This window comes from Misgurnus anguillicaudatus, chromosome 15, assembly GCF_027580225.2.
Source record: "Misgurnus anguillicaudatus chromosome 15, ASM2758022v2, whole genome shotgun sequence".
NCBI classification, from domain to species: Eukaryota; Metazoa; Chordata; class Actinopteri; order Cypriniformes; family Cobitidae; genus Misgurnus; species Misgurnus anguillicaudatus.
In genome coordinates this window covers 34,072,118-34,100,000 of record NC_073351.2, presented here as the reverse complement: position 1 = coordinate 34,100,000, position 27,883 = coordinate 34,072,118, and the positions used below count along the sequence as shown (strand labels likewise).

Here is a 27,883-nt window from a genome sequence, read left to right as displayed (position 1 = left end):
GATATAGACAGACAAATATACACTATAAAACTCAGAATTACAACTCAACCAAACTTTAATAAATTCTATCTGAGAACTCCATTAAGTCTCTTGAACTTCTAAGCAATAGCAGTGGAAATTCTCCTGAGGTTGTGTTTTGCTTAAAGCTTAAACCAGCAACCTTTCACTTTATTTGGCCCCAGGGCCCATCCACTACACACAACCAATCAATGGAATAAATTTAAATGTCCTCAAGTTAAATAACAGCTGTCAATCAAATGACTTGAACTGCTGCTGAACCGTATATTCATTCCAGCACCGACAAAACAATACACCCCATAAAGCTCAGGCAATCTCTCGCACCTCCGCAGCCTCTCTTTGGATTATTCTGTCAGGGACCTGACTAACACTCATATTTTACATTTAAAGGTTGAGAAAATGACCAGCCGCAATATGTGACCTGTTCTCAGCTTGCTTATGTTTTTCTTTTTAAGTGTGACACCGGCATTCTGCGGATGACGGGGCTCTGATTTATCGTATCCATAAATGAACTCTTTAAAGCAAGACGCAGAGCTTCGTGTCCATAAAAATGTATCCCTTGTAAACGCAAGTCAGTGAGGGGCGTTTTAGGAAATGAAATTGGGTTGTTGAGATGATAGACAGCTGCCAGGGCGCTGCTTCTGTGAACCGCTCTAAGTGTCCACTCTAAAAGGAATACTCAATTTTTATAAAAAACAAATCCTGATAATTTACTCACCCTCGTGTCATGTGTATGTGATGCATATACATTTACATATTCAATTTACATTTAGCAGATGCTTTTTTCCAAAGCGACTTACAAAGATTAGGAAACAATCAAACGATTTGTCATAGGGAGGCATTAATACAAGAAGTGAATATACCAAGTTAGAAGTTTTCACTATTCCTGAAACGACCTGTTGAGAGAGAAAGAGAGTTAGTTATGTTTTGTTAGGTATGCTATTTTGTGTATTTGATATAATACAATGTGTTTGCGTGGTTTATAACACATTATTTTCCACATACCGTACATTTTTGTATATCTCCCAGATTTCACTGTCTTCCTGAAATGCACAGATTTGAAAAGCTCTGTGTCTCTGATTGGCCAGCTAATCTGTACGTTGTGATTGGCCTGATTACCTCTGATGTCAGCAGGAAAACTGATGCTCCTTACCCTGTTTGAAAGATTTACGTTGGAGACGATAACTCGCGTCATTCTTTACTTTGGAGTTTGTACCTTTTGCATATATCCTTAACATGTACTAATACACACTTACACAACAAAGGAAATGTAAAACCGTGAATCGGTGTATCAGTATCAGTAAGTATCAATTTGTCAAAAGTATTTTTGGAAAAGTTTTTAGGTTGTTTTGCTAGATAAGACCCTTATGGTTGGGATCATTTAGAGCCCTTTGAAGCTGCGTTGAAACTGTAAACTGTTGAGGTTCACTAAAGTCCACTATATGGAGAAGAGTCCTGGAATGTTTTCCTCAAAAAACTTAATGTCTTTTTAACTGAACAAAGAAAGACATAAAACATCTTGGATGACATGGGGGTGAGTAAATTATCTGGATTTTTCCCTTGAGTGAAATATTCCTTTAAAAGCACAGTGGTCTTATTTTATTTTGGCACAAATATAATGCGGCAATGCATGCTGACGTGGACATGTGGTGATTTACACCCTGACCATTTACATGTCTATCTGATATAAGTCAAACCTGAGGGATGTGGACACATGGCATCTATCATGACAGGGAACCACAAAAAAACAAGATTGCAAGATTAAACTTTAATGAACAGAGAGATGCTGAACATATGCCACGGTTTTGCAAAATTTAATAATTGGCTATAGTTCAATTCATGAGTCGAAACCTCTGTTTAAAGTTAAATTTAGATTTTTATTTTTTAAGATCTCATTTACAACTGTGACCTGGCCAAGATAAGGCAGAAACAGAGTGACAACACAAAGTTACACATAGAAATAAATATACTGTATATCCAATCAATAAGCTGATCCATATAGACGGTTTCATCAGATGCATGTGCAGTGACGCGATACGCATCTGGTTCAAACTTTTCTTCCGGTTTGAAGTTTTTTATTGGTCTGACTAGTTGCTAAACTGAACTCTTGAACAAAAACCTTGTCGAAAATAACAAATGTTTTGGTCTCCTATGTAATCTACGTGTTGTTTATTTAGCTTGTTATATAAATACTACGTTTAAAGTACTTTGTTGTTATTTATTCTTAGCGGAGTTTACCGGAAGTTACGTGTTGACCACGAAAGCCTTTTTTATGTTGTTACTGCTGAAACCGTCTACAACATACAAGTGCAATGCTACGTACAATATAATTATTACAATTAAATATAATTAAACATTATAAAACGGGCAGTTCTGGTTCTTCATTCTGATTGGTTGAAACGCGTTCTAAGCCATGATAAAATACACCAGTAACCTCACGGTTCATAACACGTTACATAAGTATCATTGCGCCACTGTTGCTGCGTACTGATTTATGAAAATAAACACCACAGTCTTTAATCATATTTTTAATTTGTCTACAATTGCACAATTAATGGTGATATCCAGATAAATGTCAATAAATATTGTTGAGTCATCTCGTCGATAAAGAGGAAACGTTGTCTGAGGAGTTTCTAACTCAAGTTCATACGTCGGCTATTATCCACTGGGTGGCGATCTTACTCAACTTAAACACTGACGCATTCACTCAACACTGAAAACACAGCGTGTAAGTTTTAATGGCTCTGAATCTGATCTCTTACAAAAGTTCTTCACAAAAATTGAATTATCTCCAGTTTTAGCTAAAAAATTTGAGAGGTGATAAGAGAACAAATGAAGGTAGGATAAAATGTTTTTTTGTTTGTTTTTGTTTAAAAGCGGATGGTCTGTTCTTTCATTTTATATTTTATGTTTATTTAAAGAAGATATTTTTTCTGCAAGGCATTAAACTAAAACTGGGTGGCAACTTAACTCATTCACCGCCAGCCTTTTTGAGAAAAGTTGCCCACCTGCATTTTTGTGATTTTAACAAAAGTTTTACAAAATTCCTTGCAGGAAAAATTATCTTCTATAAATATATAAACATACAAATTATATCAAATTAAAGAACACACCCTTTGCTTTCAAACAAACAATAAACAAACAAACAAACAAACAAAATGGGGAAAAAACGTTTCATTATATATTTACTTTTTCCACTTAATTTAACCACTGAAATATGGATATTTCTCTTCAAAAATACAACATTTTGAGCAAAAAGCTTAAAAAATTGCGTTTTTATAAAGGAATTTATGTTAGATATCAGACTCAGAATGACTATCAAACATAAAGGCAGTTAAAATAAATCATTAAATCTTTTTTTTAACTTCCGTTTTTGATAAATTCGGTTTTGGCACCATCCAGTGGATAAAAGCGGTATTACACTTTCACTTTAAAATTCGTCCAGAAAGGCATATTTATTAGTTAAATATTAACTCATAATTGACGAGATAACTCGTCAATGGCGGGGAATGAGTTAAAAAAAACACTGAATGGCAAAGAGTTAAGAATGCTTCCAAGCATATTTGATCATCACTTCAACAGTTGCACAATATAAATGTTAATGTATAAATTAGATGAATGGTGATTTATAAAATAAACACCACAGTCTTAAATGATATTTTCATTGTGTCTTTGCTGCATCTGTGTTGGTTGGGAACTGCGCTCTGTTTCATACACACTTGATTCTGAGGAACTACTTTGTTTGGCGGAAGAGTAATATTTGTTCTAATATAATTACAACTTATTTGTATTTTATTTTATAAAATCCCATTAACGTTATGCATATGAAGTAATCATTTTATAAACGCAATAAACCCCTCGAAGCAGTGGGGTTACAGTGCATTTTAAAACGGCTAAGGGGGTTAGGGTGCCTAACAACGCCCCTTAGTTGTTATAAATGCACTAGTAACCCACTGCTTCTTGGGGTTTATTGCTTTAATAAAATAGGCGATAAAGGCTAATAAATTATACATTTACACTAAATAGACCTTGAGAAATATTAAAACGTATAATAAAAACACAATATAAAAATACTATAGTGCATCATAACATGACTGGTAACAAGTGCAGGAATCGGAAAACAACTTTAAGCTGATGAGATCGGTACCTCTAGTTTTAAAGATTTTTGCAATTCATTGCAGTCATTTGCAGCAGAGAACTGGAAAAAAAGGTGGCCAAAAGAAGATTGAGATATGGAAGTGATAAGCCTAATAAAGACTTATAGATGACCAGTTAGCAATGAATTAGATGCAGTGGCGTAGCAAGTCAGTCGGGGGCCCATATGCAGAAAAAATTACGGGCCCCCTTAAACCAAAGCCCCCCCAACCTTGCCCGTTGGCACTGTTAACTGTGGCGCGCAGGTCTGTTAACAAAATATACTTTTAATAAGGTAGTCAAATATTTTTACTTTACTTTTTTACTTTAAAGGGTAGATTTAAATAAAGAAAAACTAAATGTTTTGGGTAGTTTTTGACTCGTGACTAACTTCTCCGCCTTCTCTTTTCTCTTTAAGGCCCCACTTTTATGTCTATATTTGTCCATCCTTAATGTTCATGTAGATAGCTGCTATAGTAACCTCTCACACTGTGTTTTCTTTTTTTTTGGTGCGGCAATGCGTCATGTAAAAAATGATGGCGTATTAGTCTACGGCGGAAGCGGAGTGCAAAAAAAATAAAATAATCGCAAACAAGAAATGACGGAGAAATTAGTCATTATGGAGAAATAAGAAATCACTACACATGATATGCATACAAAAGTATATTTATTGCGGCCACAAATAAAAATTAAATAGATTTTTTTTTTATTAAAAGCTGGGACGGGCCCAGAGCCGGGCCCCCTATTCGCCTGGGCCCATTTGCACGTGCATACCCTGCATGCCCAGACGCTACGCCACTGATTAGATGCTCCAGGATGCTAAACAGAAATTTAAATGGTAATGATCGGAAGAGGAAAGTACTAAAATTAATTTTTATTCTGTCACACAACAGGGATTATATCAATATTCCAACACTAGTTTCATTTACAAATATGTGACCTTGGACCAAAAAACAGCCAAAAATAGTATATATTTGTAGCAACAGCCAACAATACATTGTATAGGTTAATTTTTTATGCCAAAAATCATTAGGATATTAGGTAGAGCTCATGTTCCATGAAGATATTTTGTGATGCGAACTGTTCGTTTTTTAATCCGGCACACCCCTGATTATTAGTAAATAAAACTTTGTCTAAAAGCAATTTTTGTAATTGTTTGTACTTTTGTGCACTGTATGAGAACTTAATGTAAGTGATGATCTTCATTACTTGTGTTTGTTTACAGACATGATAACTTAATGGTAATGATGAAGTTTTATATTTGTGCTACGTACAAAACTTTCAACATCTGTAGCACTATGTGCAAAAAAAGCTAATGTACAGCCCTGCGTCTATTGATGTTGTTATTCCAGACTAACAGTGCTTAGATCAGGCCAGCATCCCTTTCTCATTCATCCTCTGGCTGTGATAGATGACAAAAAACCAAAGCCAAGCGAAGTCGTCTGCTGTCGCTGTGTCAACAGGAGAGGGAAATCTATAAGTCAAACCAAGGAAAGAGAAGAGAGCAAACATTTATAAAAGTCTCACCTGTCCACTATATTAATCACACCTACTGTTTGCTAACAACACAAGCAACACAACAATGGCTCAGGAAAGAGTAAAGATGATGCAGACAATTTACCTTCATCTTCATTCAAAGGATCTCTAGGGAAATTATCTATGAATCTTAAATGCAAGGATAAAACAGATCTGAAATGTAGAAACATTAAAAAGTGTTGACGTAATAATGCAGTTGCCTTTAAGGATATTGGTGACCCTGTCTGGGTATAAAATCTCAATTTAATAAGAATATTTGGAACATCAAAGTTTGATTTCCATTTAAAGTTTTGACTCAGTCAATATTAACGATATCAAGCATATATTTTCATGCAGAAAACTGTAAATCACAAAAATGCATAGCTGAGTTTTTCCTGACTGGGACACATTTTCATTTTAATCAATGATCTAAAGCAAAGTCTATTGCTTTGTCACACCGCATCTCCCCCCAAAGCAATACCAACATGGATCGTCCTCAAACAAAGAATCAGTTTGACCATCCTCTCCAGATAACATCACACAGCGATTATTTACTCAACACCCTCGACACGAAAGCCCCCTGAAGACCCTCCTCTTTGATAAGCAGTAATCAATACTGTTATTAGCTTATATGCTAGATATCTCCTGTGTATAAAGCTCTTAAATAGCCACCCGCGGGGCATCATTGAGTTTTATCTGGTGCTGTTCGAGTAACTGCTCAGTGTTTGTCTTGCAGGGTGTTGGAATAGCATGTCACTGTATTACGCTGTGACCAAGGGACCTTAAAATCAATAAGCATCCGCTGATATTTGCCTCATTTAACAAGCTGTGTCGCATCATCTTGATCCAGCTACCAAAAAACATGAAAACAGAGGCTGAGAAATCTCTGGCTATAGTTAATGGATGATGGACATATTGGACTAAAAGTAATGTGGGTGCACTGTAAAATGTAATTCAGGGCATCTGTTACCCCTACTTAATTTATAATGCGTTGGTGCAATGTAATTAGCTTAATAACTTAACTGAGTTCAAGTTTCAATGTAATTAGCTTGATATCTTCAACAGAGTTTAAGTTTTAAGTTCCCAGCATGCTTTGCGTGGGACTTTATAGTGAGAGGAAACATAAAAATAAAGTCTTATTATATGTTTTTTTATAAGAAAATGAAAATATTTACCAATGTTTTTTTTTTTTATTTAAGTATTTCTGTTAAGTTTGTGGTTTTACGAAGGTTGCATTGTGCTAAAGAGTTGAGCTTACTGAACATTAGCTTACATGTTGTTTCAATCAGAACGCATTTTGTTTAAAATGCTGGAGAATTGATCGTCTCTCAATTCAACCTTAAAACATTAAAGGAACAGTGTGTAAGAAATGTAAGAAATCATTTTTATTTCAAATACTTCATTTCATTTCAAATATCACTCACAACAGTGGTGGTCTGGCCAGGATATTTTCATTTAAAAAGTGAAGTTGCAGCCCTCAACTGATGTTTATATTGTATTGTCATGTTGGGTGTTGGCCACCAGTTGTGTGATTGCAGTACCAGCTTTAGCCACAAGTTTTGTGATTGCAATATCAGTTTTGGCCACAATTCTACATACTGTTCCTTTAAGGTATGTTTAATAAGGTGTTTGTTAGTTAAGTTTAAGAAGTGTCAACTGAATCTTATTGAAATATTGTAAAAAAAAAGCTAGAACAACTTGAGTATTCAACCTGAAATTAAGAGAGAAGTTGTCTTAGCAAAAAATAAAGTAGCAGTTTGCATTAATATTTTTAGTTGAGTCCAAACAATATTTTTATAGTGTATGAAAAAGTCTCTATAAAATAAAAATGGTATTTTCAAATCTTATAAAACATGGTGGTTTTTTTTTTAATTCTCTAAGAAAATGTAAATTTATTTTTAACTCTTTCCCCGAGATACCTCGTCAATTAAGAGACAACGTTTTGCTGCCAATGACGCATCCCTGATGGGTTTTTACGGTAATCTGTAATTCCACTGTTATCCAGTAGGTGGCTAACTTATAAAAAACTGAAGCATCAACTAATTGGAAAACATAAAAAACTCTGTATATGTTTTGATCATCATTCTGAATCAAAAGGACAAAAGTCCTTTACAAAAATGCTATTTTTTTACTTTTTGCTCAAAAATTTTATTTTTGAAGAAACCTACCCATATTTAAAAGGGGATAAAAGAGAACAAATGAAGATAGGATGAAACTATTCAATTTCTTATTTGTTTGTTTGTTTGAAAGCAGAGGGTCTGTTGTTTTATTTGATATATTGCATGTTTATATATTTATAGAAGAAAACTTTCAGGAAGACATTTCGTAAAACTTTTGGTGGGGAAAGCGTGAAAAACTAACAGCAGGTAAACTTGTCTCATATCTCAGGAATGATTGATATCATATCAATGCAAAAAACAGCTGGAACATTCCTCTGCTGAGCATCTCGAGCATCTTCTGTATATACATTGATATATCTCAATTAAAAGCTCATCATTTTTCACAATTCTATGCTTTCCCCCCTGACTGTTCATCATTATTACACTGTTGTTGTGTTGGGATCTTGAGTACAATTTGTTTGTTTTTTAATTTTTCATATGGGTTTAAATCTGTCCTATTGTGATTCAGAACATTGTGATCTGTCCGTATTTCTGTCTGTGTGATTATTTATCTTTCCAACTCTCTCGATCTATGTCCCAGTTTACACCTGTAATTAAGATGTGTTTTGTTCAATTTTATCACAAGTGGACATCACTAAATACAAGTGTTAACGGGGTCTAAACTGTTTTGAGATCGTCCACTTTTGGCCATTTTCGACATTTAGGCCTGTGTGTCCCATTTAGTCCTTTTCACACAGAGATTACGGAAAATACACAGAAATGCATCTGGGATTTGTCCGGGATCGTTTGATTTTTGGGTCATTCACACTGCCAATTATTTTCTGGAATCTGTGCATTCTTTCATACACATACCTTAAAAGTCCCGTAAAGATGTGTGACGTATTTAAAGTCCTGCACTTTTTTTTCACAGCAATTATCTGTTAATTCCTTTCTCGAGAAACAATGCTCGTGCATTTGAAGAGCTCTTTTCCAAAACACGATAAAAGCCATTAAAAAATTATTTGTCAATCAATAATATTGTTGTTTGATTTAATAAAGCAATAAGATGAAGCAGTGGGTTACCAGTGCATTTTATAACAGCTAAGGGGCGTTGTTAGGCACGACACGAAGCAAAGTGCCTAAAAACCCTTAGCTGTTATAAAATGCACTGTAACACCACTGCTTCGTGGGGCTTATTGCTTTTATAAAACGGTTACTTCATATGCATAGCAGGATTTCATATAATAAAACACAAATAAGTTGTCATTACATGGTAAATGGACTGGGTGGCTGCAACAGAGCGCAGTTCTCAACCAACACAGACGCAGCAAAGACACAATGAAAATATGATTAAAAACTGTGGTGTTTATTTTCATAAATCAACATTCATCTAATTTATACATTAACATTTATATTGTGCAACTATTGAAGTGATGATCAAATATTCTGGGAAGTACGCTTAACTCTTTCCCATTCAGCGTTTTTTTTTTTAAGTTGCCACCCAGTTTAAGTTTAATGCCTTAAAGAAAAATTGTCTTCTTTAAATAAACATAAAAAATATCAATTGAAAGAACAGCCTTCGCTGCAAAACAAACAAACAAACAAACAAAAAAAAAACGTTTCATCTTAATTTCATTTGTTTTCTTATCACCTCTCGAAACTTTTAGCTAAAAGCGGATATAATTCCATTTTTGTGAAGAACTTTTGTAAGAGATCAGATTCAGAGCCATCAAAACATACACTGTTTTTAGTGTTGAGTGAATGCGTCAGTGTTTAAGTTGGGTAAGATCGCCACCCAGTGGATAGCGGAAATATGAATTTGAAATTCGGGGAATGTTTTCTCTTTATTGACGAGATGACTGAACAATATTTATTGACATTTATCTGGATATCGCCATTATTTGTGCAATTGTATAAAATTAAAAATATGATTAAAGACTGTGGTGTTTATTTTCATAAATCAGTACGCAGCAACAGTGGCGCAGTGATACTTATGTGGGTTTACCGAGGTATTTTATCACGGCTTAGAACACGTTTCAACCAACCAGAATGAAGATCCAGAATGGGCCGTTTTAATCATTATTCAACAGACTGAGCAAATAAAAAAAAACACATTTTAACAGAATAAATTGAATATTCACAAAATGCGTGGGTCTAGGTAAAACAATTTACTTTTTCTGAAAACTATTTAAATGGATTTATAGTGTTTTGGAAAAGAGCTTCTCATTTTTGTTTATTACAAGACCATAAGCAGCATGTGATGCTTTTACGGGGCATTTACGGGATGTGTTTGTGTTCACACAGAAGCCTGTCTGCCAATTTTACGGAAATTTTCTGGGACCAAAGCTAGTGCTGTGTGAATAGGGTTTCTCTCAGTCTGCCCATCTGTTTATCTTCTCGCTCTGCATTTTAAATGTTGTATTTAAAGAGGCATTTCCCATCTATCCTCCTAATAAATGGAGAAAAGATTGCCATGAGCAATGTGACAGTTCTTGTAAAGAACCATCTATGGCATAGAAATAATTGAGTAAACCTTGTTCATGTTTCTGTTGACATTAGCATCTGTAAATGACAACTGGATGCCAAACCCCTGGTGCTATAGCATTAACGTTCTCTCTTTCTTTCCCATGATATCAGCCAGAGGGAGGTAATTCATTATCTCAGAGTATATTGTCATTGCACACTTCTTCAACATCTCTCTTCCCTCGTCTTTCTTACACCCAAACACAATACAGCGGCACGAGGCATCAAAGAACTAAATGTTTGCGTTGCATTGAAATCTCAGACTTTATCTTGGCAAATCTGAGCACAGTTTGCGGCATTAATGAGATCTCTTCAGAAAATCTGGAGGAGATACGAGTGAAGCTTCTTTCACTATTAATCTCATTCGTGTCTGGGAGAAAGAATTGAAATATTCACAGTGAAGCGTATGAATTTTGCACCAATAGCCTCTTCAAACAGAATTGCAAATATGACAAACCTGTGATTTTTCAGGAAAGAAAGCGAAAAAGAGTTCGAAAGATAGAAAGATCTGACAATTTTTCCTTTGTATAACCACATATTGACTGGTCATCTTAGAGAAAGTTGAGAAACTCCTTCAAACATGTGACCTATACACAAGGTTTTCACCCTACAGGGCTCCAATGGCCAGGGACGCACATGCCGGTCAGGGTGTGATCAATAAAAGGAAGGCATACAGAGAATGACCTGTAGTGGTCAGGGCGGCATTGAACGCCCTCCTGCCAGTCTGCTTTTTGGTGCATGTAAAAAGCCCAGGACACAGGAATGGTCAAGACCCCGGCAGTCAGACTTCCTTTTCATCCTATTCAGCAGTGTAATGTCACAATCAATCGTGCAGGTCTATACAAACCCACGGACAGAGAGGAAGCAGGGCTGTGAAAGAACTATAATGTGATTTTGAGTGTGTATGTGTTGAGGTTGTCTGTTTGAGATGCTATAGAAAATATGAGAACATCCACAATGGTTTTTTCGATTCAGAACCCGAGTGTCCGTCCAAGGTGAGGTTTTTTGCATACTGATGGCATGCGATTGTGCACACATTATTACCTCCAAATCTGCTGTGTGCAATTCCTGCGCCAGCAGCAGAACCAAATGGAATTGCGAAAATAATCATCATTTTCCCAGCAGGCTTTCCAAACCCATCCACAGCCTATTCTTCTACTGACGCGGCGGTCCAGCCTTAAAATCATACCACTGGATCAGATAGAAGTTGAATGACATGTCACAGCCTCACATTTACATGTGTTACTGTAAAGTTAACCTAGTTTTAACACAGGAAATTAACAGTTTGATTTTATAAAAATGGGGTTGTCTAGATCTACAAGACAGAAAATCCCTAAAGCGGTCAACCAAACATAATAAAGGCCATTTACAAATGAAGAGTTTGATTCCAAAACGCGATGAACGCCATTTTTTGGAATAGTTACCACCAAAATCAGTATTGTATCTGGTCAGTATTAAAAAGTAAATTCTTAATTTTACGCAAAATCTGATATAAAATTCTGTCATTTGATATCATCTGATATCAAATTCTGCCATTTTTTCAAAACCGCGGCAAACGCCAGTTGTCCTTCTCTGCAGAATGCAATAAATCTGCTGAACCAATCACAGTGCACCATTTCACCCTTTGTAAATAATAATGTTGGTTCTTTGAATACACACAGAATCCTAGTTTTCCTCATCTACTTTGTACTTCGTGATCAACAAACAAACAAAATAAATATTTTGATGTTATTGATAAACCTGTGGTGGTTTTCTGAGACGGGGAAGAAACGTAAGCCATCAAAATCAAATAATTTACGTGAGAGGCACTCAGGCGAAGGAAAAATGCAGACTGTTGCTTGTTCTCCCGACAGCATTAAGCTTCTGTCATGCTAACACATTGACCCCAGGGATTTTATTTAAAAACATTTCATTATTTTACTCGAAGTCAACGAAAATCAAACAGGACGAAAATTTTACAGCTGATTGCTGACAAAAAAGTTCAGCAACGACACTCAGGGATGACAGCAGCAATGACAGTGTTCTTAATAAAGTGTTTTGATTAATGCCATTAATGTTTATTTTTAATCAGTGTACCACTAATCAACTGAATGAATATAACATGGCAAAGATAAATGCACATTTTTATATTAATTCAATATATTTATTGCATTTTAGAGAAAAATATTGTCATGGATTTATTGCATTTTGCAGAAAATGTTTTATAATAAATCTTTGAAAATCAAATTATGGATTTTATTTTTTTTATGTTTTTATAACCTAAAGATGCTATGTGAAAGTTTGTAACAGAAAATTGTGGTTTTCATCTTGTCACTTTCTTGGTATAGAAACACATTTTTATTCAAATTAGTCAAAATTGATTTCTTTCGTTTTGGAACCAAACTCTTCAAATATAACCTACATCACATCTGCAAATCTGCAAATCTGCAAATCTTAATCCTTAAGAGTGTGAATCAAATAAGCAAGTTCATCCAAATAACTTAAATAAATAAATAAATAAATAACACATGCGCAACAGCTCATTTCCATTATGACCAATGCAATCTACTACAAGAACTGGGCCTCATTTATCAACATTGCGTAGAAAATTTTGTATATTTTAACCTACGAATGAATTATTGATGATAAATCCCACATGTTCTTAAACACCATGCTCGTGCACGTTCATGGTCATTTGCATTCCGAAACGCATTTCAAAAAAACTGTTATGTGTGGAAAAAATCCTCGTCCATGTACCATGAGTCTTTGATCTCTGTTATGCCTCCTCCTATCAGCAACAATTGCAGCCATTTGAAGCACAAAATGGTTTAATACACGCAAATACCAGTAATATCACACACGCAAACATTAGTAAATCACGTGAATCATTTAATAATCTCCTACTTAAATTTTGCATCTGAAAGAGAAACTCTAGAAATGCATATGCAATAAGGTCAGTCACAAAAATAACTAGACCAAACAATCTTAGCACTAATTATCCACTGCATGTCATTAGTAAATCCCGACAGTCGTTACTTAATGCCAAAATGATGGTTTGCACTGGCGCAAGCTGTTAGTAAATCTGGCCCTATGTCTCTAAAGGTGTAAACATGTTTACTGCATTCAAGTTACTCTTTTAAAGCGATACTCCAGCAAAATATCAAAACTGATGATTTACTCACCCACAAGCAATCCGAGATACATATGTCCGTCATCTTTTATACAAAAACATTTGGTTATTTTAGTGAATGACTTTGCTTTTCCAAGCTTATAATGGTAGAAAACGGGGATCAGAGAACAAATTCTGACGTTGAACCCCAAAAAGTGCATCCATCCTTCACAGAAGTAATGTACTCCACACGACTCCAAAGAGTTAATAAAGGTCTTTTCTGAAAATATGGATCTTTTTCTCACATAATCACATCAATTACCTGCAGAAGACTTTTATTAATCCATTGGAGCCGTATGAATTACCTCTGTGAAGGATGAATGCACTTTTTGGGGTTTAAAGTCAGAAGTTTTTTCCTGATTCCTGTTTTTTACCATTAGCTTGGAAGAGGAGGGAAATTTACTAAAATAACTCCAAATGTGCTCGTCTGAAAGATGATGGACATTTGTATCTCAGATGGCTTGAGGATGAATAAATTATGTGGAGTAATTTTGATATTTTGCTGGAGTATCGCTTTAAACTTAATGATGTATTTAAGAGACAAACGCTAACATCCCCTCACATTTTCACATCAGGTATCCACAAAAAAGATCAAAACATCATTGAAATGTGGTTTTTGAAGTTTCTCTGTGAAGGCCATGTAAAGACCCATGGGATACATGTGGCAATGTTTTTCCCATGGCTTTATGGCTTTATACATACATTCACACAAAAACTTTTACACTTTACATGTGATCTCATTTTTGCACATAAACAATATGTGGCTTTTCTGTAAGGGTCAAAAAAATGTCATACTGTAATCGGTACCATTTTACATGATCTATTACCTAAATTTCAAATTATGATGAAATAGCTGTTTTATAGCATCAATAAAATCTCTTTAACACAAACCAGAGACAATTTGGCCAGCAACCTTCCACCAAACTAATGTTTTTCTATTTATAACCAAACCAATTCACATTTTTCATCTTTCAACTTTCAATTCATATTTAGCACCTTTTTAAAATACTTACTTATTGTTTCATAGCAGGGCCAGCTTTACCGAAAATGTTCCTACATTACAATTCCAATAGTAATCTTATCAGGTAACAGGTGTGAAAGTGATGCACAAAGTACTCATTATGTATACATTTAAGCAGAAACAATAAGCATATTAAACCAATGATAACATCATCATAACAATTACAATATATAGATATTTGGCATTTTCTCAATTTGGCATCCACTGAAGTCCTTGCAGGGATTGGCATCATCTTATAGCATCATTAAGGTGGTGATTCCTTTAACAATCACACTGTCATCTGATCTGATGGGTGGGCTTTCACTGCTACTCCATGTAAATTGAATTGTGCCCTGGAGTGAATAATTAAAATGGCTTTATGTCTAATTATTCACGCTAATTAAACCTCTGTGTTCAAGACACTGAAGAAATTCTTGCTGCGTAACCCAAAAATCGATTTACACTGTGACCGTGTGTTTGTGTAAGTGTACTTAGCTCATTTTTAGGTATACATTTGTCATTAAATCTCACTGAAACTCCCTCTTATGATATACAGGAACAAAATCAATTGAATTTTTTTCTAATACTGAAAATTATTTGGGGTTCCTACTAAGGTTAGGGTTTGGATTAATTAGCTTTAGAGAGAAACAACTGAATAATTGATTTAGATGGTTAACTGTGTATGTGTGAATGAAAAGGACAGTGGTTCAGCTATACATTGTTACAGAGCAAAAATATGAGCAAAAAAAATTGCGTAAAGCCACCAAGGATGAACAATTTCACTGACAGCAGCTGGGTGATTCTCACGAAACCATTGAAACACCACGGCACTAATGATTTTAGCTTTAAAATGTGTAATATAGTAACATTAAAAAGCATCAGAATTAACACAATACTGTGTTCTACCTTGCACAATGTGTGATTTCAACATAATAATTTATAATTGGAAATTTTATCTAATTTTCTGCTGAAATGTTCATTACCGCAATGTGTCCGGCTGTGTTTGAACATGCGTTATGTTGTAATTTAATCAAATTAACACAAAAATATAAAGAAAAAAAATAAATGGATGTTTTGCTAGACTACTTTAGATGACAGAAAAAATATTTACTGAATATTCATGTATAATAATAATGAAGAAAAATTAGGAAAATTATGTGTCCATGCCTGATGTTCTCATCCTCCGCAACACTTTTTGAGAACAGTTTAAGAACACATACAGAATTTTAATAAAGTTTGATTTTGAGTGACCAAGCACATGGACCAGTTACTTTAAGATGGCTACCAGGTAAGATCATTTTTTTACAGTTAATTTGAAATATTGTCTTGTCAGAATGCTTACACGACATTTTGATTATCATTACCGCAACAGATGCTTATTAAATGTTAATTTAATTAATAGAAGCATAATACTTTGATTTTAAATGCATGTGCAGAATCTCCAAATTATGTTCTTTCAGGTTTGTCATGTCATTTTGAAAATATGTCAGTGTTGATGTTTTCTGACTGTTGCGGTAATGAGATTTTTTAGGACTAATTTTTTAAATTATGTTACAAAAAGTGATAATGATAAGTAAAAGTTTTTAAATTAATGTTCCCATTTACTCCAGACTTTGTTTTTCACTGTCTGGTGGGAAAAAAGTACATTTAAGCAATTTTTACATTTTCATGCTTGACATTTTTTAAACCAAGTTTTCGTGAGAATCACCCAGCTAGTGATCAGAAATGATCTGCAATGTTTTCTGTCAAAATGTTGAGAGATTCTCATTTACATTCAATGGAAAGCCTTTGGAATGAAACATAAATTAAGAAAACAATAAAGTTTTGCCTGTTTCTCAATTACAAAAACATAAATAATGGACTTGTGCTCTCATGAAGACCAGTCATGGCAAGAACAAACTCTGAAGGACGCAAGGACAGGGAACAGATTTTTGTGAGAATTTAGATGTGCTATAATCATCCTGTTGGATATCCGACCTTCTCAGCATATTTTAACTTTGCAATTAATTCAATATTGCAACATTCATAATATTATAAACATACCTTTACTTACATTAATTTATCAACAATGTTTTATTGCATGTTGTTACATTTTTAAATGCATAAATGAAAATAAAAATATAATGTTGGAAATGAAATAAGCTCTGACCCTAAAGGGGCTTATTTCACAATAACAACCACATGGCAATTTACCTCATAAGTATGGTAAGAAACATTAAATATTGATTTGAAGTATTTTGTTTGCTCATTTGTAACGAATGCAGAACTTCTGCAAGGAAAACCAGTTTATTTTTTGTTGTTTTAAGACAAGAAAAGACAAGAAAATGTCAAAAACACTATTTGGTTTAATAATTTGTAAATATTATGTCATATATGTTATTAAAGACATTTATATTTGATTTTTGTGTAATATTAAACTGAACCTTTCTGGGAATAACAAACCTGTAAATGTCGTGACTGGCCAATCAGAATCAAGCATTCCAAGGAGACATGTAATAACAAATTACAGACTTAATGTGAATAATAGACACAAAAATTAGATTCACGAGACCAAAAATTGCTCATTATATATATACCCAAAATAAATTATATTTCATGTTTGACCATCAGAAATGACTACATTTTCTGACACATTTTACAGTAATATTTTGAATAATTTTTTAAAGGTTTTCTGCTATATTGCCTTTTACACAAAATGCATTCTGGGTAACTTGCTATCATACAGTAAATCCACACCAAGGAGCAACATTCTGGTCTCTCTTGGAATACAACACTGAAGTGACTTAAACTGCAATTCATTTACTGGCCGCTAGGGACCAAAAGGCAGTCAATCCCATAGACCCCACATGTTATAATGTACTCATTATAACTTACTCAACTTTTTTAGAAATAAATATGTTTACAGCCTGGTACAAAAAGGGGTTTTGGTCTTTATAGCTAATTTTACCCTCCATGACAACTGTGAGTCGGTGTGACTTTTTTGTAACTCATCTGTTTGAATGATATTAAACTTTAAAGTGCTGCATAATTAAGGGCGTGGCCACTTGAGTGACAGGTGAATTGCCGCAGCTGTGCTTTAAGCAACCAGGCAGCTCAGCTCCACCCACTTCCCGCCTCTTTGCCCATCTTTGGTTATCTGGCAGTAATAGGCTGCCAAGATGCGACGGCTGGCCCTGCCCACTTTAGGCTTAAGAAATGATCTTCAGAAACCTAGGGTGACTTCACGGGCACTATGTCCATGTTTTAGACAGCTTATGGTCCACACAAGTCACCTCCAGATCATCGATAAAAGGGATGAGGCAAGAACATGTGAACTTGGATTTGGAACAATACTTGGGCAGCAACTAATGGCGCAAGCAGAGACAAGAACGCATATTGATATTGATAACCTATGTGTGTCTGTGCTATTCATTTACATTAAGTACTGTATAATATTGACCCCAGCGAATAATCATCCATCCACTAATCCAACATTTAAAACTAATGACCTCCTTTCTGCCACAGTTCAGCCAACCGGGTCCCAACACAAACTGAAACATTGACACTGATGAAATAACACATTTCTTTAAGAGATTCATAATTCACAGTAAACTCAAGTGACACTGGGAGAAGTCCATTTTCAAAAAGTAAAAGTGTGCTTTTACCACTCGTATCTGAAGCGAAGCTATTACTTTGACTTGAGGTTGACTTCAGGACAGACGCCTACATGAGTGACATCACAGCACTTTGGGGATTAAGGGAGAGCGAGAAAGAGGTCAACATTTTCCCTCCCTCTCAAGACATTCTGTGTCTTTCATCGTCAGAAGAAAGATCAAAGAAAATAAAGTTCATTTCAATATCACGTATTTTCATATCAAAGAGTTCAGCTTTTGTTCATTCTGGTGAGACGGTTCCGTACGTAACCTTTCTTCAACAGGTGCTTTAGCTGGACAAGTAAAGGATCTTACAATTTCAATCCCTGCTTCCTCAAAGCACTTAACTCTAGTCGAGCACTTTTTCTTTTCTGCATAATCCAAAGCGTGATCATTTGGGACCAGTAAATATCAAAAGACGGTCATTGCTTCAATTTGCAAAACTTATAAGACGATGAATTTACATTTTACGGTAAAATTGTTCATAAATGGGCCTAATAGAACTTCAATAGATGAAATGAACTAAAATAAGTAATTTTGAAGTCGCTTGGATCAGTTTAGACTTTAGGGTTGGATTTTACTGCAAATCCCAACCTATTCTCCAACCAATACCATTGCTTTGGTCGTTTGTTCATTTCACCAAATACGACCAATAGATGCATTTTCTAAATTAGCGCCTCTACCGACAGCAGGTGAAACTTAAAGGAATAGTTTACTCATTTTCAATATAAAATATGTTATTACCTTAACTAAGAATTGTTGATACATCCCTCTATCATCTGTGTGCGTGCACGTAAGCGCTGGAGCGCGCTGCGACGCTTCGATAGCATCTAGCTTAGCCCCATTCATTCAATGGTACCATTTAGAGATAAAGTTAGAAGTGACCAAACACATCAACGTTTTTCCTATTTAAGACGAGTAGTTATACGAGCAAGTTTGGTGGTACAAAATAAAACGTAGCGCTTTTCTAAGCGGATTTAAAAGAGAAGCTACATTTTATGGCGTAATAGCACTTTTGGTAGTACTTTGACTCGCCTGAAGAGTCCGCTCTCCTTCTCACTCTCATAATGGGAGAGGGAGGGTGTTACTGCGCCGAGTCGAAGTACTCCCAAAAGTGCTATTACGCCATAAAATATAGTTCCTCTTTTAAATCCGCTTAGAAAAGCGCTACGTTTTATTTTGTACCACCAAACTTGCTCGTATAACTACTCGTCTTAAATAGGAAAAACGTTGATGTGTTTGGTCACTTCTAACTTTATCTCTAAATGGTACCATTGAATGAATGGGGCTAAGCTAGATGCTATCGAAGCGTCGCAGCGCGCTCCAGCGCTTACGTGCACGCACACAGATGATAGAGGGATGTATCAACAATTCTAAGTTAAGGTAATAACATATTTTAATATTGAAAATGAGTAGACTATTCCTTTAATATATTAGGGTATAAAATGATTTTTTGGGGTATATTTTTTCTATGATTACATGTACAGGATAAGATTTTTAATTTAAACCGCCAGGATTAATTGTATTTTATTACACATTAAACAATTTAGGCATTTAGGGCAAATAACGTACCCATACATTTATTATATGATATAAACAAAACAACTTCACAACTTTTTAAAAATGTACTTAAAATATTCCAAGTGTACAGAGGTCAAACGATCGATTTATTTAAAGAAAAGGTGCAAAAGTGATGACTATCTGCTGTAAATGTCAGATCCGGTGTACACTGATTCAAAACTGCCATCAGAAGAAGCGATGAAACGTCATCTATGATTGTAAAAAGGCATTGGCTTGCGTGTGTCTCATGACCGATGGCATCATTACGTTAGCTAAGAATGTGAAGCGCTATTGGCTCTTGTGACCGATATCATCATGCTGGTTTATGTTTGAATGAGATCTGACTGTGCATTTTGATCACAGAGTTCTTCGTATGAAGTAATCTTATGGCTTCAGTTCGCAGTGTTTGCAACGCGAATGGTTTGTAATACTTTTATACTGTTTCATGAAATACCTGTGACTGTACTTTTACTTGTGTGTTGTGTTTGATATGGTTGAGAAGTGGTTGGGTTTAGGGTAAGGGTGAGTGTGGGGTTAGATGCTCCAAAATATCTTTTAAAACCATAAATGTTTATTTCTACATTTACAAATTCATAAAATTAAATGTGTCTAAAAGGCAAAAATCTTAAAACGTAACAACAGATTGTATAAGCTACTTATGAGGTCGTTATTTTTGGAGGACAGTCTCGCAAATCCTCATGCCCCATTCCGATTTGTTGCCTGTATCCAATTTCTTTGATGACCCGCTAACATCAGCTTTTAAAAGCGACTCATATCCAATATCAGCATTTACACTAAACACTTGGCAAAACATTTCAAGGTAGACATACTGACCCGGAACAGCATAAACCACAGAGGAAGTAAAATGTCATGATATGCAATGGACACAAACAAAACGATTGTACAAGTTCAAAGAGCATTATTTATGTAAGCAAAACTTCAACATTACTTCATTACTTCAATTGCGCTGCTAAGAAGAGTCATGTGATCGCGCAGGCTGTGTCCACCTGAGTTGACATCATTAGCCAGCGTCGCATTTTCAATGAGGTGCGACATGTCTTGAAATGGTAATACCTGATTCATGTATTCGATTCATATTCGATTTATTTCCACATATGAGTGAGTCCTGAACATTGAACAGTTACTTTTAAAAATAATGCATTACAATTTTAAGTTACTCCCAAAAAAGTAACTAGTTGCGTTACTATACTTTTCATGGAAAGTAATACTTAAGTTACTTTTTAGTTATTTTTGCGCTACTTTTTCTTGGCTGAGGCTTGATCTCTTTCAGGCCTTGTAGGTGTTTTTATGACTGAAAAGTTCTGCATTCAGAAATTGCATATTTCATCACAAAAATGTGGAGCTCTGGCCTCCCATCTCAGTTTTTAACTGTTCCCACAAAGACGTGTATGCATAGACTGCATAATGTGACTGTTTAGTTTAATTCAGTACATAATTTTTTATCGAATTAATTAAATAAATGTACTTCCATTACTTTTTTTAAAAAGTAACTAAAATATAGAAAAGTAATATTATTACATAATGCACGTTACTTGTAATTGAGTCATTTCAAAGAGGCAATGTAAATGCGGCCTAATAAAGTCAGCTAATTACTGAAAGGTCTCTCTCAACAAGCAAAACACTTCAAACTTTTCCAGATTTTTAATGCTTAAATCTAAGCTGACTCATCAGAACAGCAAATCTGTTGTAATGAGTTTGTGACTCAATCAGATGTGACTCATTTGAATACTATTGATTTACATGTGACTGTCAGCAATATTAAAGTTTGGTACACAATCCAAACTAGAGTCAGGGCATCACCTAACTTCACAGCTTTACTTGCATTTATTTATTACTTCATTTGCATTCCTTTTATACACCTCAAATAATTATACTTTTATACTTTTGATGTTCAATGCCATATTATTACCAAATAGTTACTGTATATTGTTAAGCACTCGAACCCAAGTCTGATATAACCAAAACCAAACTATTAAAGAAGCATAACTCAATAAATATATAAATGTGGTTTTAAGCTATAATTTTAATAAAGCAGGCTTTACTCTCTAAAATTCAACACATGTATATATAAATATTGTGTATTAGCTGAACTGATATGATTTCTTTTATTTATTCCTTTGGCAGTGATATGTATCTACAGTATCTCTCCATCTCTCAGAGATTTGCATAAATGCAGAGCAAGAAAACTGATTCTCCTCTGCCGGCTGGTTATTAAATTTGTTTGCAAATCTCTAACCTATTTTTATCCTTACTGTATCTCTCATTTGATTTTCCATTTCGTTTTCCTCCCTCATTTGTCGAGGCTCTGAAACGACTTTTCTGCTGACGTCAAGGAGGCCGTACAAGCTTTTAGTGTCTGTTAACTGACACCCAAATAACTATTCAGGGTAACCGTTAATGCAGTAATTTAATGAAGCAAGTTAATGTTAATGGATTGAATAACAGATCAGAAAAAGACTGAATTTTACTTGTGGCCTTTCACATCCCGGTCAAAAGTCCCCAATGAAGTTTGTACAACTTCTGACCATCCTGATGGATAAAATCAAGTCCTGTTCAATTTCGCAAAAATATGTTACTATACAGAATGCTGTTTTGTTCCCAAAACAAACAGGGTGGATAAATAAGATTTAAATAAGCATTACGTTTGCGTTTCCAAATGTGAGTTTATTTCATTAACATTATTTGTTATGTGGGGGGAATAAAGGCTCGATCATGATGAATCTTAAACAGCTAATATACTTCAACACACATTAAATATAAATGTCACATACGTAGCAGGCGACTTCCACGGGCTTTGCAACAGTCAGTAAATGAGATTCAAAGTATCATGTGGTTAAAGATAATGATTATCTATATGTCAAAGGTTACCGGACAGTTCATAGAGTACAGATGTGAGTTATTACACCAGCCATGTACAGAAAACAACATCTCCAACTAGATTGGAATAAAAAAGACATTATTTATTAATAAGAGCATTTAAATTTACAGAGTACAGTATTTAACACCATGATAAATATAGTTGGTGAAAAAGCGTAGCATTTTTTAGACCTCTATTAGACACCTTGTGTCGACCTTTGACCTGTTCAGGGGGTTGACCCTTTGACTGGATCATCCACGTCAGGTTGAACTTTTGACGGACTGCCTAATCATAGAAACATTATGCATACCACAACACAATCTCACGGCAAGTCATGTTATAGTCATGAAATATTTTATTCATTCATTCGTGTTCATGGACACAATTTTCCTCTTTTTTTCGTGCCATTGAGCACGAATGTCTTTTTCGTCTCAGTCAACACGAATTTCTATAAATAGTTTTTCGTGTTCGTGGCACGGCTTTCTTTTTCGTGTCATTTTATGTATTGTTTTCCTCATTGTTTTTCCTATTTTTAAATCATTATCGCTTGGGGGTTGAGGTTATAATTGGGGTTTGGGTTAGGATGTAATTTTAATTATACAACAGTTCTTTCTGGTTCTCGAATCTGATTGGCTAAGAGCTATGCGATATTGTGCTGATATCGGCACTGTAACCGCTTCACCTTTCGTATCATTCCGCCATCTAGTGAATGGAGGTCCTAAGCAGGCTCATCTCTGAATGGAAAAACACAGACGCGCTGTGTGAATCACTCTCCGTGTGTCTCATTAGTTTACTAGCTCATAAATCAGTCTGTGAATCCCCAATCGGAAGTTATTCTTCCGTGAAAGATTATCGCTTTTGGATGTTACGTTAAAGTTAATGGGAGAAATGTCTTGTCACATTGTGTGGACGATTAACACTTGGAAAGAGGAATATAAACACTCGTTTTTTCTGGAGAGCTTATCAGAACGCGAAAACACCGTGGAACTGCAGGTAAGCACCGCAGCTTTTAAATGTGGACATTGATCATTTACTTTATCGTGACGTGACTATTAAAACATGTTATGAGATATCGCCACTGGTATAACGTTATTTATAAGCAGCATGCAAAAACATCTCTCTGACACTTATAAAAAACCGTTTTATATAGTACTAACAAGAACAAAGTTTAATAATAATTATCGAGTGCTCGTATCACGTTAAGAATAAATGAGAAAGCAATAGTAACGTTATACAAGTAGTTTTATTAACTTTTACCTCGCGCCAAAACAATAACAACACAAAAGACACTAAATATGAATTAAAAAACAAGTACTAGTTTGATCATGACACCAAATACTGCTGATTTGATCTCATTTTGACCATCAAAAACAAACAAGGCGAATATCAGAGCCAGGGAATCTCTGTCAGAGATGTAGCCCAGAGAGGGCGGTGGTCAGCGGGGCGAGTGAACACTGACGTCCGCTCATGCTTTGGTTCTCATTCGTACCGAATCTCACTAAGCAAACGTTCAAACAGGCGCTATCTTTACTAATCGACTGCAGATTTAAATATAATACATATACATTCTCGACAGAACTAATCTTAAAACTACACTTTGTGACCAAGAAACGGTAATATAAAGAAACGGCTTTTCCGTCCATTGAGTTGTTATGAGCTTCAAAGCAGCCGAAAGTTTTACCTGTCATTCTGGCCGCCCTCAAATCCGTGGCGGAAGAAGTAGTTCTCAAACAAAGAGGCTTTTAAAATAACTCCGTTGTTGTTTTCTAGTTTTCGTTTTTCAAACGTGTGCCGTCGAACTGTTGTATAAAAGCAATATCGCTCTCGGAGTCGTGTGATATAGCTCTATATCATCACGGCTGTGATTGCCTCCGGCACTCAGCCTACGGCCTCGTGCCTCTGGCCTAATCACAGCCGTGATGATATAGAGCTATATCACACTCCTACTCGAGCGATATTGCTTAAGTATTGGTTTCTACATCTTTTTCTTCCAATTTAAAAATATTTTCTCTTGGGGTTGAGGTTAGAATTGGGGTTTGGGTTCGGATGTAATTTTAAGGTGTGTGGTGGGCGTTCTGGTGCAATATGGCTGCCGTCACATCATCCAGGTGGATGCTGCACATTGGTGGTGGTTGAGTAGAATCCCCCTTTCATATGTAAAGTGCTTTGAGTGCTGCAGAAAAGCGCTATATAAATGTAACTAATTATTAAGTATTGGTTTCTATATGTTTTTCTTCCAATAAAAAAAATTCTTAAAAAGCTTGAGGTTGAGGTTAGAGTTGGGGTTTGGGTTGGGATGTAATTTTAAAGGGGTGGTTTAATGCTATTTCATGCATTTTGACTTATTAACACAGTTTAAGAGTTGTAGTCCTCATGCTAAACATAAGCAAAGTGTCAAAAAAGCAGTTGAGCTTGTAACAGAGTATTTCTGAACCAAACTCACCCCTCCTTTTTCCTACAAGTTTCGGAAAGTTTTTTTTCAAATGGGGGTATCCGTTACGACTTATTGACCCCAAATTCCTTTTATGGGCCTTTACCTCCAGAAAAGCACGCTGGCCCTGCACGTCAAGTGAGAGCGAAAACGCGCATAAGCATTGCTCCGTCGAGTAGAAGTCACCGGTATCATTGCACAGCACACGACAACTTTGTTTTAGCAAGATAGTTCAACAAAAGAAGTGTGTTTTTGGATGTAAGGAAAAGAAAACCTTATTTGGCTTTCCTGTCTTAAGACAACAGTGGATGCAGTTCGTTTTTACCGGACAGCAACGTAATTGCGAATGAGTTTGTTTGTTCCCTGGTTGTTTTTCTGAGAGGACTGCTTTACAAACAAGGCTCAGTTTGACTCCGGATTTTCCACTTTTTTACAACTATTGGAGTGGTCAAAACTTTAAAAGACCCTGTTTAGGAGTCACAACCACAGGCGTAAGTAATTCAAAATCTTACGTGTTTTGTTTGCAATCGCGCATACGTGCATGTAATGTAAACAACAACAGCACTTTGTACTGCATTTACAACATTTACACTTTTTAAAACGGGCAAATGCAGTTTAAAAACTGGATTATGTTGCTTTTTTATTAAAATAGCGAATAAACAAGCAAGGATGAATTACCTGATAGAGACGTCCTGCTGTAATCGTTGCTGCTATTGTTCCTGTTCGTCCATTACTGACTAAGTATCCGATTCTGGATCATATGTATAATGTAAGGCTGCTTATTTAAAAAAAAAAGGTTTTTAAAGTTTGATTTCCATCTATGTCGACTGTAACTCCAAAAGTAGTATCCAAATCTGCGCATACTCGTAACTCTTCAGCTCCGCCTACCGCACGCGTTCAAGTGTTCGACCTTTTACGCCAAAAATCGGAAAGGCTGTTTTTTCTTTTATAAATCTGACAAAACAAAAGACTCTTTGGACATATGAATGATGAAATACTCTATATATAAGCAAGATTAACATTAGATTGGCAAAAACGTCTTGTGTTATGTCAGCTTTAAGTATTGGTTTCTACATGTTTTTCTCACGATTTAAAAAATATTTTCGCTGAGGTTTAAGGTTTGGGTTTGGGTTAGGATGTCTGAAATGTAACAAAAAAATAGGAACAAACAATGAAAAAACAACCCATAAAATAACAGGAAAAAGAAAATTTGTTCCATGAACACAAAAACTATTTATAGAAAAAGACATTTATGCTCAATGGCACAAAAAAAACATTTATTGACTATTTGGTGACTATAACACAACTTGGTATGGGTTGCATATCAAGACAAAATGGTGACCGGGCCGTGATGTCGTCACACATTTGTGGCCAAAATGGCGACCAGGCAGAAACCGTGATGTGGGCGGTCGGTGGTCAGGTCAAAGGGCTAACCCGCCCGCACATGTCAAGGGTCATCATCAATCATTTTTATGGGATACAAAGTGACCCATATTTAGTACGGACTATACACTCACAAGCAAGAATTATCTGGAAACTATATTTATAAGAGACCTGGACTAAAAACCAAACAGTTTTTTTATCAACGTGCAATTACTGTGTGTGTGTGTGTGTGTGTGTGTGTGTGTGTGTGTGTGAGTGAGAGAGAGAGAGAGAGAGAGAGAGAGAGAGAGAGAGAGAGAGAGAGAGAGAGAGAGAGAGAGAGAAAGAGAGCTAGCGAGAGCAATATGAAAGAGAAAATGGGCGAGCAATAGAATAAAATTGATATTCTCTATACATTGTTCCAGACAAGCGTCCTGTAGGATCAAATTGAAAAGCGAGGTGAGCAGAATATAAAACTTATCAGCTTTGCTTCTGAATATTAATTTGCTGGTGTGATGCTGATCTGTTAGTGTTGAACTGATGAGGAGGTCTATAATACCCGTCTGTCACCATTCCCACTTCTCATAGCACAAGGCTTTAAAAATGACAGAAAAGCAGATCTCCTGAAGTACACCGGGCTTCTGCGTGTGAACAGAATACTGGATGCACTGTATAGTAATGATGATAGCAATAGTCTGATGTCTTACAGCTATAAAGCACGACATATGAAACAGTTTGTTATTTCGTGTTAGCAGAAAAGGAACAGAATCAAGGTTTAAATTTTGTGCTGCATCTGATGTTAGGCTAAAATCAATTGTACTGTATATATTTGATAAGACAAGCTGTATGTTTGAAGAGTTAACAGCATATTACTGCTGACAGACTGTTGCATCTTCACCCACAGCTATACTAAAGGCTTCAGGAGTTCAAATGTCACATGAACACTGCCAGCATGAGTTATTTCATGAAGTAAATGTTTTTACACAAACCTCAGAATAAGAGAGTGAACATGGTAGTCTATACAGTCAGCATCTATAACAAAACAGTATTCTCATGCTTTTTAAAGGGGTCATATGATGCCATTGTATGATATTCTTTATCGTAATGTGTTATGTAGCTGTTTGCACATAAGTATAAGCAGTGTTGGGAAAGTTCACTTTCTACATGAACTAGTTCAGTTCACAGTTCACAAATTTTAAAATGAACTAGTTCAGTTCATAGTTCATTTTTCCAAATTTTGAACTAGTTCACAGTTCCAAAAATGAACTAATTTATAGTTCTTTTTCCCCATATTATTTAAAAAAATATATTGCCATTATAGCCCATATAGAACCACAGACAGGAATTATTTATCAGTTTTAACACTGAAGCTAAATGCATCAGATTTCATCTTCATATCCAACTTTAAACCCTTATCCAACCAGGGTTTACGAGCGTTGACTGTCTTTTAATTTTTGTATTTGCTTGCACATACCTTGAAATGCTAGCTGAGTGCTTCAAGGGGGCCGCACATCAGGCGAGAAGCGCTGCGAGGCGTTGCGTGTAGGACAAATCACAGGTATTGCACACCGCACGTGCACGTT

General features: G+C 35.5%; 1 long non-coding RNA gene across 1 annotated transcript; it reads right to left on the bottom strand.

The window, feature by feature from the left end:
- Positions 1–4,999: 4,999 nt before the first annotated feature.
- Positions 5,000–27,883, bottom strand: LOC141349749 (uncharacterized). Its single transcript, XR_012357765.1, has 3 exons — positions 27,775–27,883; positions 5,774–5,841; positions 5,000–5,626 (listed from the first exon to the last, which is right to left on the bottom strand). It is a non-coding gene; the product is annotated as an uncharacterized lncRNA (long non-coding RNA).